A 12,240-nucleotide genomic window follows, 5' to 3' on the forward strand; every position below is an offset into this window, starting at 1 on the left:
CTCAAAAGATCAACGTGGACACCTGTCCTACCCCATTTCGTAGACCCACCACCTGCAAGAGAAACCGATGGGGTTGGCTGTGCTGTTATTTGGGTAGCAGTGATTGGGTGGAACGGCTTCCCTGGTCTAAACCGAGCGGTGTTTTGTTATTGGGTTTCTGTGCTAGTCATGGATTGTCCTTAACAAATACCATGTTCGAGCATAGGGATGCTCATAAGTGTATTTGCTGCCAGAGCACCTTAGGCCGAAGGTCATTGATCGATTTCGTGATCATATCATCTGACCTGAGGCCATATGTCTTGGACACTTGTGTAAAGATAGGGGCGGAAAGTTGGGTCAGGTGGCAGGGGAGGCCACTGGACAGACCTGGTAAGCCCGGACTCGAAGGACAGCAGGCGCAGGGTGTGGGAGGAGCTCGGAGAATCCATGAAGAAACACTTTTGGGTGGCACCAAAGTGCTTCTGGAAAACCATCCGTCACCTCAGGAGGGGGAAACGGGGAACCACCCAAGCTGTGTACAACAAAGATGGGACACTGCTGACTTTAACTGAGGAGGTAATTGGGTGGTGGAAAGGAACTCCACCAATCCTGTTTCTGACATAATAGATCATTAAGGCCTGACTCATGCAGTCTCCTCTGAACAGTGGATGTTGCAATATATCTTCCACTTGAACTCATACAGGCTCTAATCTGAGGAGCTGTACATCAGTGGTTTCTGAGGCTTGTCATTTAAATAAACTTCTCCTCCTAAGAACAGGTAGCTCTTGGTCTTCTTTTCTTGTGACGTTCATCATGGAAGCCAGTTTCATTACAGCACTTGATTGTTTTGGTTATTGCACTCACCAAAACATTCAAAATCTTGATTTTTTTTTTATTTATGGTTGATGGACCTTCATTTTTTTAATGTGATGATGCACAAAAAACTCACAATATTTGTTATTTGCATAAAAAAAATTATTTTCTATCTCTGCTGCTGTCCACAAGGAAAAGGTTTACTGTTTCCCATTTCACTACCTCAACCTTTATAATGTTTTGTCTCAGCTAATCAGATAATTGGTTCCTAGTTAATTAGCTAGTTCATTTTCTGTTAATTTATGTTGTATGTAGCATTTTGATCCTGGAGGAAAGTTTTTTGTTTTATCGTGTACTAAACTGTATATGGTTGAAATGACAATAAAAGCCTACTTGACTTGACTTGACTTGACCTGACGTGACTTGGGGACTTTTGTCTTTTGTCTTTACTTAACTAAGAGTTTCTTGCCATAATATGGATTTGTACAGTGGTTGTATAGTAGCACTAATAGGTCCTTTTACTCTGTACCCACTTTTTCTGTGCATAATACAACTGAAGGTCTAAAGCACATTAAAAAGACAAGAAATGTTGCAGATTAATTTTTGACAAGGCACATCTGAAAACTGAAAACCACTCCAGATGACTACCTTGTGGATCTGATGAGAGAATGCAATGATTGTGCCAAGCGGTCATCATGGACAATCTAAAATATAAAACATATCGTGTTGTTTAATGCTTTTTTTTGTTTGACCCAATAATAAAAATAAAGAAAAACAACTAAAAGTGAAGATAGGACCAAAGATCAAAGTTTTGTTTGACAAAAATCTATTTCCTAGGACATACGTAGTGCCCTATGAAAGTAGTGGAATGGCAAAGACAATTTTTCGGCTTTCAGTATTATACTAAAGATATTTGGGTTTAAAATAAAAAGATGAATATGAGATTATTAACCAGAAATTACACGTCTACTTATATTTACATTTAGTTGAGTTAAACGAAACATTAAAACATGGCGGTGCTCAAAATTAATGGCAGACCCATGCAACCTTGAGGGGAACTAAAGTATAGACTAAGATTAAATGACAGAAATAACAGTTAATAACATAATATTTGGTTGCATATCCCTTACTTACAATAACTGCCTCAAGCTGACGGTGTTGCATCACTTTAATGCTTTTCCATACTCATACCATCGCTTCTGTAAGTTGTTAGTTTTGGGTTTTCCTTCAGTCTCCTCATCATGAAGTGAAATGTCAGTAAAATTGGAGTAAAGTCTGGTGATTATAAAAAGGCTGATTAAGTCCTTTGTTGTGAGTTATTGTCTTGCTGTGTATAGAAGCTCTTCCCAATTAGATTGAATGCATTTCTCTGAAACTTGGTAGACTGTCAATAAAGGTTAGTAAACTTCTCACAGAAGCAGCAATGCAAACTCCAGCACTATTACACTGTTTTGGGATATGGATGGATCATTTCCTTCTCCACAAATGGGTAAAGCATAGTCTTCAGAGCTGCCAACTTTACATAAAAGCTTGGAGTGAGATTCTGCATGTACACACACACACAATGTCCTGATTTATTAAACACTGACCATCCATTCTATCCTGCCTGGCTCAGGTTTTGTATACAATTGAAACAACAAATACATGTGGCGGGATTAATTCCAGCTAGTACAACTGACATTTGAAATATTCACCTTTATTAAGTTAAATTGTTAAACCCGATGCAAATATTTTAATGTCATTGTAACTCTCACAGTCAATGCACAGAGCTTTTGCGGCTTATGTCTGTATTTCCTGGTGAATTCCTATCTGGCCTCCTGATTCCTACTGATGATCAGTGGTAGGCCTGTAAATAATTGCTCTTAAAATCTCTGACTGGTGGATTATGACATTATGACATTATGGTGGATTCACCAATGCCCATTGGAAGTGGTTGATGTTGTCACTGACTTGTGTTGTGGATTTCTTGGCTATGTGTACAACTTAGTTCAAGTTGTGTCTGTGGAATCTTTATTTAAGTCTTATCCCAGAACTCAGTAACATATAAACAGCATAAATAAAAGCGATGTATGGATGTGCATGCATATTTAAGGATGTATTAAAATAAATTATATTCATTTTCCCCAAATAACAGACTAAATGCACATCTGAGGAATTCTCTCTCTCTCTCCCTCTCTCTCTCTCTCTCTCTCTCTCTCCCTCTCTCTCTCTCTCACACACACACACACACACACACTCTCTTTCCCTCTAAATCAGACATCCACCCTTTGACTGCTTTTTGACTCCATGGCAGACAGAGGCATTGCCCTAAAGCCAAGAACATACACACAATCTGTTATTCCTTTCACTTGTTATTCTCCTACCTCTCAGTTTCCAACAGGGGACCTAAAATAAAGCCACAGGTATAAGAGAAAGTTATGGATAGGTGTGACAGTATCCCAGGGATTTACAGATCTCTGAAGCACTGTCCTCCAACAATCAATCAGGGAAATATAGAATACCCCATAGTATACCAGAAAGTCTTATTGTTTACCCGAACAATCCACCACTCCTGTTCACCTTCTGGTTCTCAGGTTGAAACGAGCGCGCGCACACAATGACAGAGAGGGAGAAAATGGATTTTTAACCTCTAATGAGACTTTCTTTTGCTTTACATGCGGGCACACACGTGTGTAATAAGAAACAGTACACGCATGCACAGATGTTGATTATACCAGTAGGAGACGAGCACTAAGACCCAGCAGGGGAGATGATTACCCACAATTCCGCAGCACAAGAAAGAGAAAAACCGTTGGCTCAGTTGTAATTACGTGACGTCAAAACAAGAAGCGCGTGATACATGATACTCGGTGCTCGTAAACCAAGACTTTGCTCTTCTTGTGAAACACTCGCAAACCGCGTTACTCGAAAGCCTAAGGTTTCACTGATCTGTTTTATATGCAATCCAACACCAGATTTTAAAGGCATTTTATTTAACCTCTGCCGTAGTCTTTTGCTTTCGGTGCGTCATTGTTGTCGTAAACGTTTCAGTATATGGACCGGATTAATAAATGATATTGACATTAAAAAAAAAATAATAATAAAAATTATGTTGTGATTTAGAATGTCGAAAGGATGCTGTTAAACTCTGTGACTCCCAGACAAAAATCAGTGTACATTTTTTTTTTGATTGAGATCTCTGTCTTTGTGTCACCAGGCTGTTATTAAATCATGTCTGACTACTCCATTTCCTGTCTTAGTCCATCATAGGCTTTTTTTCTTCTCCCGTTTTCCTCTTTCTCTTCCAGTGATGGAGGGTAAAAAGAGGGGTTTTATCTCCCCAGAGACCAATGCCTGATGACTCACCTCTGTTGTGTGGGAGTGAGTGTACCGCTGAAATGTGTCTGACCAGACTTCAATAAAAGGACTCGTGATGGACTCTATTTTGTTGACATAGATGCTGGAAAAAGGGAAGGAAAATTTAACATCGAAGGGGAGAAGAGCAGAAAATGACAATGACTCAAACAGTGGTGACATCTAAAAAAAACCTTCAAAAAGAGTAGAGATATTATGTATGAAGTATAAAGATGTATAATAATTCATGTGTATATAATTGACTTTACTTCCCATTATTTCCCTTTTTAATGGGGGCATTCAGCACCATTGACCAGAGTATTTGGATTTAGTCTTTCTGTGTTCATGTTCAATTTTATCCAAACCCCCTGAACCTATTGAGATAGGGGTGTTAGTAGTTAACAGATTATGGGCCAAACTTCACTGAGTGATGATGGTAGAATAATTATAAATGTCTTGACTAAAACAACATGCATGAGGAATCACAAAGGAGTTTTAATTTTCTGTAATGGAAAAGTACTCGAACTACTTACTTTTATCAGAAATTAATGCTGTAATGTAACTGATTACTTTTTAATGGCAGTAATTTTGTAATGTGATTAGTTACTTTGAAAAGTAACGTCCCCCAACACTGCAGATAAGTAACTCACTCACTCATCAGGGGGTCTGGGTCTATCCCACGCTGGACGGGGTGCCAATCCATCGCATGAACATAATTAACTCAAATAGATTTTTAGTGTATGGGGTCTTTTATCTTAAAATATTAGGTTTTTGATTAATATTATTTTAAATAATAAGTTCTATAGAGTTATGGTCAAGTCATTAATGTGAGGTTTAAATATATAATTTAAAATATTTAGCATTGTATAAATACATTGTTGCTGCTTTTTTGGGGTTCCAACCATTGAAAGAACAATTATTATTATTATTATTATTATTATTATTATTATTATATTCTAAAATAACAGAAGGAGCATTTCTGTCTACCTTACTTGTTCCTGTTACCTGCATGTGTGTTTATGTGTGAAAGCCTGAGATCAAACCTCAAGCTGAGTGTTTACAGAACGTGCAGAAGAGTCTGTGATGAAAAAGACTTGACTAACTTTTTGAGGGAAAGAGATTGAAGCAATATTTACCTGAGTGAGAAATGTTAATGTATGTAAAATATCTTTCAGGTACGTACCTGTTCGACACAGCAGCCATAAATACGCTTCTGTGGGATCTAAATTAGTGTATATAAATAGCTTTTGTTTTAATCTTGTACAATCTCCACCTTTATGCCAGTTAAAATCACTTTACTACACCAAAGACAACAACATTACATTAATTGAACTCATTAAATTGTGTGCCTGGATTTCTGTTACAGAGCTGAAACGTACACATACATTTGAACATAAAGAGTTTCACACTTTGAGTCACCACAGGCAGCACACGTTCTGACTGGCACTGGTTATACTGTAGATCATTTATAGATGATCATTTTTGCCCTGGGCTTGAGCGGTCTGGCATTCAATCCTATCCGAGCCTTCATGGATTACTTAACTGTAACAGATGTGCAACTAGCCTGCAAGGGAGGTCGATTGGATCATGAGAGGCACTGTGTTTAAGACCTTACCTTTAACCCCTCCTGACGTGGCACTGCAGCAATCCAACAGTGTGGCTGATGGCAGCAGACTGTCAGGTCTGTCAGAGAAATTCAAAGCCTGGATTTATCAGCAAGGGATACTTACACATCTCCTACAGCCTTGCTGCTGAACAAGACCCCACTCCCCGAAGACATTGCATCAATCACATCAACACATCAGCAGGGGCCTAGAGTTGTGACTGGTGCTAGCAGACAAGTCAGGTCTGCCAGGGGAGTCTAAAGCCTGAAGTCACAGTGTCAGCAGGACATCCTTCCATAAATCCTGTAGCTTTTGATGCTGAGCCAGATCCTACTTTCCATAGGACTTCTTACCAGAGGAAGTTCTGGTTCCCCGCTTCTGGTTGGAGATCTCATCGCATGGATGCCCCGTGTGGTCTGCTTGGGATGCGTGTGGTGACTGGGGACGGGTTCCACTTTTCCATGAAGACGGTCCTGTCCTTGGCTGATACAGACAGCTGTTCTCTGAGGACTTGGACTGCAGTCCAAGCTCGATAGTTCAGGCCTGGAGTTTCCTACAGTCTACCTGAACCTCCAATAACGAACTGGACTCCGTATCAACTCATCTCCTATCATATCTCCTGTTATACTGAACTTCCAGCCTCCTAACACACAATATGACTACAGATCAATCCCTGCTATCTCTTATCACCCAGATGAGGATGGGTTCCCTGATGAGTCTGGTTCCTCTCAAGGTTTCTTCCTACTGCCATCTCAGGGAGTTTGCCACTGTCGCCTTCTGCTTGCTCATCAGGGACTATCTGGCCATTCTGATTCATACACATTCACATTTCATACAAACTTAAATCATTCTTTTAATTGTGTAAAGATGCTTTGCGACAATGACAATTGTTAAAAGCGCTATACAAATAAAATTGAATTGAATTGAAGATAAGCCTTTACAGGTGGTTGGGAATTCCATAAAACCTGAGCATCACCATGTATGAGCATAACAACAATCTCCCATTCAGCTACAGAGTTTATGGTTGCCCGGGCAACAAAGATGCTGCAATACAAAGACCCTAAAGAGCTGAAAGTCGACAGCAAGTGTTTCATCATGCTGGGGGAATGATAGGTTGGCCACAACACTGATAATCAACTTTCTGATCTGTTTATTTAACTGTACATGTGTCTTCTAGCCCTACTTTGGTCCTGTCTATGTTTAATAAGGATTGGTTTGGTCATTCAAAGCAATAGGGGAGAAATGCATGCTGAAAAAACTGAATTGTTGGACTAATGCTGGACCCATTTTTGGGGACTCTGTCAGAATTTGCATATAACTGAAGATGTTTTTATCATATGCTACCCGACAGAAAAATAGCATTGAGTAAAAGATTTGTATGGTCACAAATTTCCCAGAAAGTTAGAGATCAAGAAGAAAGAAGAATTAGGACAAGGCCAGGATGTTTGCACCATTTAAATGTTTTAGTGCGGCTAAGTCTCATCACCGTACTGTGCTGAAAGTCTTCTGTTAATTTCAATCGCTTTTACGCCTTCGTTCAGCAGAAATTTCATCACAAATCCTCATACTTTCATGTCCAGGTTTCGTGCCAGCTCACAGAACTGTTGCTCACCCAACATTCGTTTGGATTCTAGAGACTGTGGTGTGTGAAATTCACTTTGTCTCAGCATGTCTTGGCAGAAAATCATTAAATATATGTAATTTTCACAGTGACAATGAACCACAGTTACATATGTAGCTATTAATGGGAAGGTTAGCAGGTCACACCAACACAATGGACAATGGAAAGAACTGAGCATCGTTTACAAAAACTGAAAGGAATGAGAAGGAGTAGACCACAATGAAACCAACACGAGAGGGTTAATATTAAACTGGGTTTGCAATTATACAAGCTGTCATATCAAAGACGTGAGTGACAATAAACAAAAATGGATGAACGGATTCCTGACAAGACACTTCCTTCATTAAAGACTTTCGAAGGAGGTTGATGATGATGATGATGATGATATAATACATGTTGCAGTCATATGTATAGTCACTCATTTCATTTGTTTGCACATTTGCACGTGCACTTTGTTGTATGCTGTCTATTGTTGTCTCTTTTTTGTATAAAAGTAGTTTTAGGTTAACGTAAAAATAAAAAATGTAATTCTAACATATCTGAGCTAGTCAGCTAATTAGGTCTCTTAGTTAGCTAGCTGGTTCCGGTAGAGTTGTGTTGTTACGTAATGTTGTTGCATGTATGTAGCACCATGGTCCTGGAGCAACGTTGTTTTGTTTCACTGTATACTGAACGGTTTATGGTTGGAATGACAATTAAAGCCTACTTGACTTGACTATAATTTTTATTTCAGACTAGTGTAAGTACCCAATGTTGATATTTCAGGAGTTTGTAGAAATTATTAAAAGATTAAATCTAAAAAAACAATCTGCTGATCTTTAATGTAAATCTGTGATATTATTATTATTATTATTATTATTATTATTATTATTATTATTGTTATTATTATTATTATTATTATTATTATTATTTGAGGTTGAAGCCCACGTCCATGTCTGTGTGTCTTTCTGTACAGCAGAACTCTCTGTCTAACTTAATACAAAGAAATCCCATTCTGTAAGGTTGAGTATCTTACGCCTTGTTTACACTAAGTTGTCCTTCTTTGGTGCTCAGACAAATACACTCCCTGTTCGGTAATCGGAGAGTGAATCACAGATGAGAAATGGAAAAAGTAGATAAAAGGATAAAGATGAAGTTTTGTCTTAAAACCACTCCAGCGTGTTAAAATTCACTTATACCACTTCAGCGCTGTTATTTCAGCCAAAGTGAAAATATGAACTAATCCCAGTCAAAATATTCACTTTATCTTTTCTAATTAATATCTATTGGTGCAGGTGTTTGTTTACATTGAGACAGTAGCGCATTAGTAGATTATTTTACAGTAGATTATTAAATCCCACACATAACTGTTCATAACATCACTTTTACTCAACATTTAGACGTCACTGTAAACCTCAGGCAGAGATCTAAGGACTGCAACAGTTTCATTACATTCTGTCCAGCCTGATGTTTGTGAGGGGACAGAAGGACATATGGACATACAGACAGAATTCTTTCTGAGACTGGTTTCAGGTCTTTCAATGTATAAAGATATCAGAGCGAGTTCTGACCAACGTCCAGACAAAATCTTTATTTTATTAATATAGATATTTAGTTTTCCTAATACACTTTACACCATTTCTCATCCTAGTCCTCTAATGATCTTTGTGTCTGTGCCAATCTGATTTATAATTAGATCACTTTAGATTGTTACGGTTAATGGCACTTTGGAAATTTATCAAACAATCTACAAGACTAATGCAGCGTCAATCCTTAATGGAACAGATTAAATCAGTGTGTGTGTGTGTGTGTGTGTGTGTGTGTATTTCACTTGGAGTGTTCACTTTATATCAAACATACTTTGTGAATTATTTGTATTTGTGAATTGTTCTGTTAAGACAAAAGCTTAATTTACTAATTAACTGTTGTTGTTCTTCCTTAAGCTGCCCCCCTCATGTGAGCCCTTACCTTAGCACTAGGTTTTATATCAGATGCTCCTTACTGACACAAACCTCCCATCCTATACAGGCTCTGGGTCAGCATAAGCATGGCTGAGATGGGATTCGAACCCAGGCTTTTTCACTCAGCCACTAAAGAAATATGTTCCTTTCACCTGCGGGTGGAGAAAAAGCTCAGACCAATTCGACCAATCATAATACAACACACACTTTATTTCACCTGGTTTTCTTTGATCTTCTGGTTGCACCTATTATTTTTATCTATAAAATGTTTCCATCGGTATAACAGCCTGCAATATAGAGTACTTGAAAATATTTTTTTTTTTTGACATTTTGACAAATTGACACTTCAACATCTATGGCCTCATTTGAAAGTTCATCTCAAATGCCTCCTTAATTCCCTGATAAATCTGAGCATCACACTATAAGTGGACTGTTATGCTAGTGATCGTTTTCTTTATAAAGGGATCTACCGTTCTTTACCGTTCAAATCAATGCTGAGCCGTAGTGTTTCAAAGAAAAACTGTTCCGATTCTTGGCTAATCGTGAGCCCAAATCGTTACAGTTTAAAAAAATAAAATAAATAAAAAATCTGCATATACTGTATTTCAACTCCATGATCTATTATAAGGAAACACAAATGACATGAATAGCTGTTACAGTCAAGGACAAAGTCCTCATTGAGGGACAGAGTGGAGAGGTTTTATGTGAAGAAAATGTACTTCTTAACTATGGACATAACATTATATTTAAACTCACTTTCTAGGAAATAAAAGTACTAGCATCGAAATGAAATTCTGTTTATTATTACATTTTTAACACAAACATTGTGCATTTGACCTTTACAATGCAACTCATAACTTGTATATTTCTTACTTTTAAACTATTAATAAGTAACTAACTTATCAACACAAAGAAATCACATTCTGTAAGATTGAGTGTCTGACGCCTTTACCTTTTGATTTCACTTACTGTGCAGTTTAAACTTCAGGCAGATATCTAAGTACTGCAAAAGTTTTAATAAATGTACAGACAGTTTTGTGTGTTGCTTTGACAAAATTGGCTGGACAGACATACTGTACAGAACACATTTTTCTGAGACTGGTTTCGGCTCACACACTTTGATTCTCAAAAACACAAAACAAATGTCGAGCCATATAAGTTCAATATGAAACAGCTCTTCCAGTTTACAGGATGATGATGTATTTTATGGGACCGTTGGCAGCCCCAGTCCACCTCCACTCTGTCTCTGTACACTGTCCCTGCCAGGCCTTTCCTCCCTGCGGTGTTCTCTCTCAGAGGAGCAGACACAGAGCAGGAAGAACTTGAGGAATTGTCCTTAAATATATGTTTATTTCAGGCCAGTGAAATGTACACATATTGCATATTTCATATAGTACTATACGTAACCTGATTAAAATGTTGATATGGTCAATTAATAGTCAATTAGTTAATAGACAATAAATAATTGAAATGATTATTTAAATATTAGATGGCACAGTGTTTTAGTGGTTAGCACTGTCGCCTTGTACCTCCAGGTTCCGGGTTTAAATCCCCCATCTGTGTGCATGGAGGTTGCATGTTCTCCTCGTTCTTGGTTGGTTCCCCCTGGATGCTCTGGTTTCCTCCCACAGTCCAAAGACATGCGGATTAAACTATATATATAAATATATAAACAAATACCAGTAGGGTGTGATTGTGTGCGTGCCTGTACTGTATGTATATGCTCTGCGATAGATTGGCACTCTGTTCAGGGTGTACCTCGCCGAGTCTCCTGGGATAGGCTCCAACCCCCCCGTTACCCTGTACACAGGATAAAACAGTATAGTTATTTAATTGTTTTTGTATACAAAACATATAGTATAGTTATATAATTTTTTAATGGATGCCCAGGCCTTTATTACACTACCACATGTACTGGCAGAATATGGGCATGGTTGGGGTTGGAGAGCTGAGTCTATGGGTCTTCATGGGTCTGTAGTGTCTCCTAAAAGGCAACAAGGTAAAGCAGTGAATTGCAGGGTGTATTGTGTCCTTCAGAGGGCTTTTCTTGTACTTCGGGGGCAAACCTGATCTGAAGGTGTCCTCCAGTGTCTTCTTTACCAGTGCAGTGGTGTTGGTTGTCCATGTCCTCTGTGATGAGGACTTCCAAAAACATAACACTGAAGGCTGTTTGAGTTCCCATTGATATTCAGGGGAGGGATCTCCTAACGGTAACTTCTGAAGTCACTTATTAATTCCTTGGTGTTCTTTATGCTTAGTGCCAGATTGTGATCCGCACACGGCCGGTTTCTGGATTTCAGCCCTGTAAGTTCTCCCTATGTGTTAATGATCTCCCAGCATGTGATGCAGACAAAATATGGAAGCAAATTGGCATCATAATTATTTGAATTATATCAGCCTTTTAAAAAGACATTTTGAAATTTAATCACTGTTTAATTGTTCATTTCAATTTATTAAACTAAAATATTTGGCTTTAAAAAGCAAAATCCTTAAATTTAAGTGCTCTGAATGTCACATGAAATTCTCAACAGTCAATTTCAAGCTGTGAAATTCAGAAAAAAAATTTGGAAGCCAGTTACACTAATTATATACTGTCAGATATTCTAGTCATTTTACTGTAATAAAGAAATGTAATCAAAGTTTAGTTGAAGTTGTGCTAGCTAGCATGAGACCCAGACTCGTTTGTTACACACACACGAGAGAGAGAGAGAGAGAGAGAGAGAGAGGTGGCCAAAAGTATTAGGACAGCATGTGACCTGTATTAGTTCTCTCTGTGTACAGAACAGGTGACGTCACTAATTAATTCTGTCTGGGTGAAGAGCTGTGTTAATTAAAATCAGCTGCTTTAGTTAACTGATGAAACTAATAAGTGGCAGGACTTTTACTTTCTGAAGCCAGGGTGTCCACCTCTGTACAAAATCTTCTGGTTTAAAACTAAATACTGATAGGG

This window comes from Clarias gariepinus, chromosome 5 (assembly GCF_024256425.1).
Source record: "Clarias gariepinus isolate MV-2021 ecotype Netherlands chromosome 5, CGAR_prim_01v2, whole genome shotgun sequence".
In the NCBI taxonomy this organism is placed as follows: Eukaryota; Metazoa; Chordata; class Actinopteri; order Siluriformes; family Clariidae; genus Clarias; species Clarias gariepinus.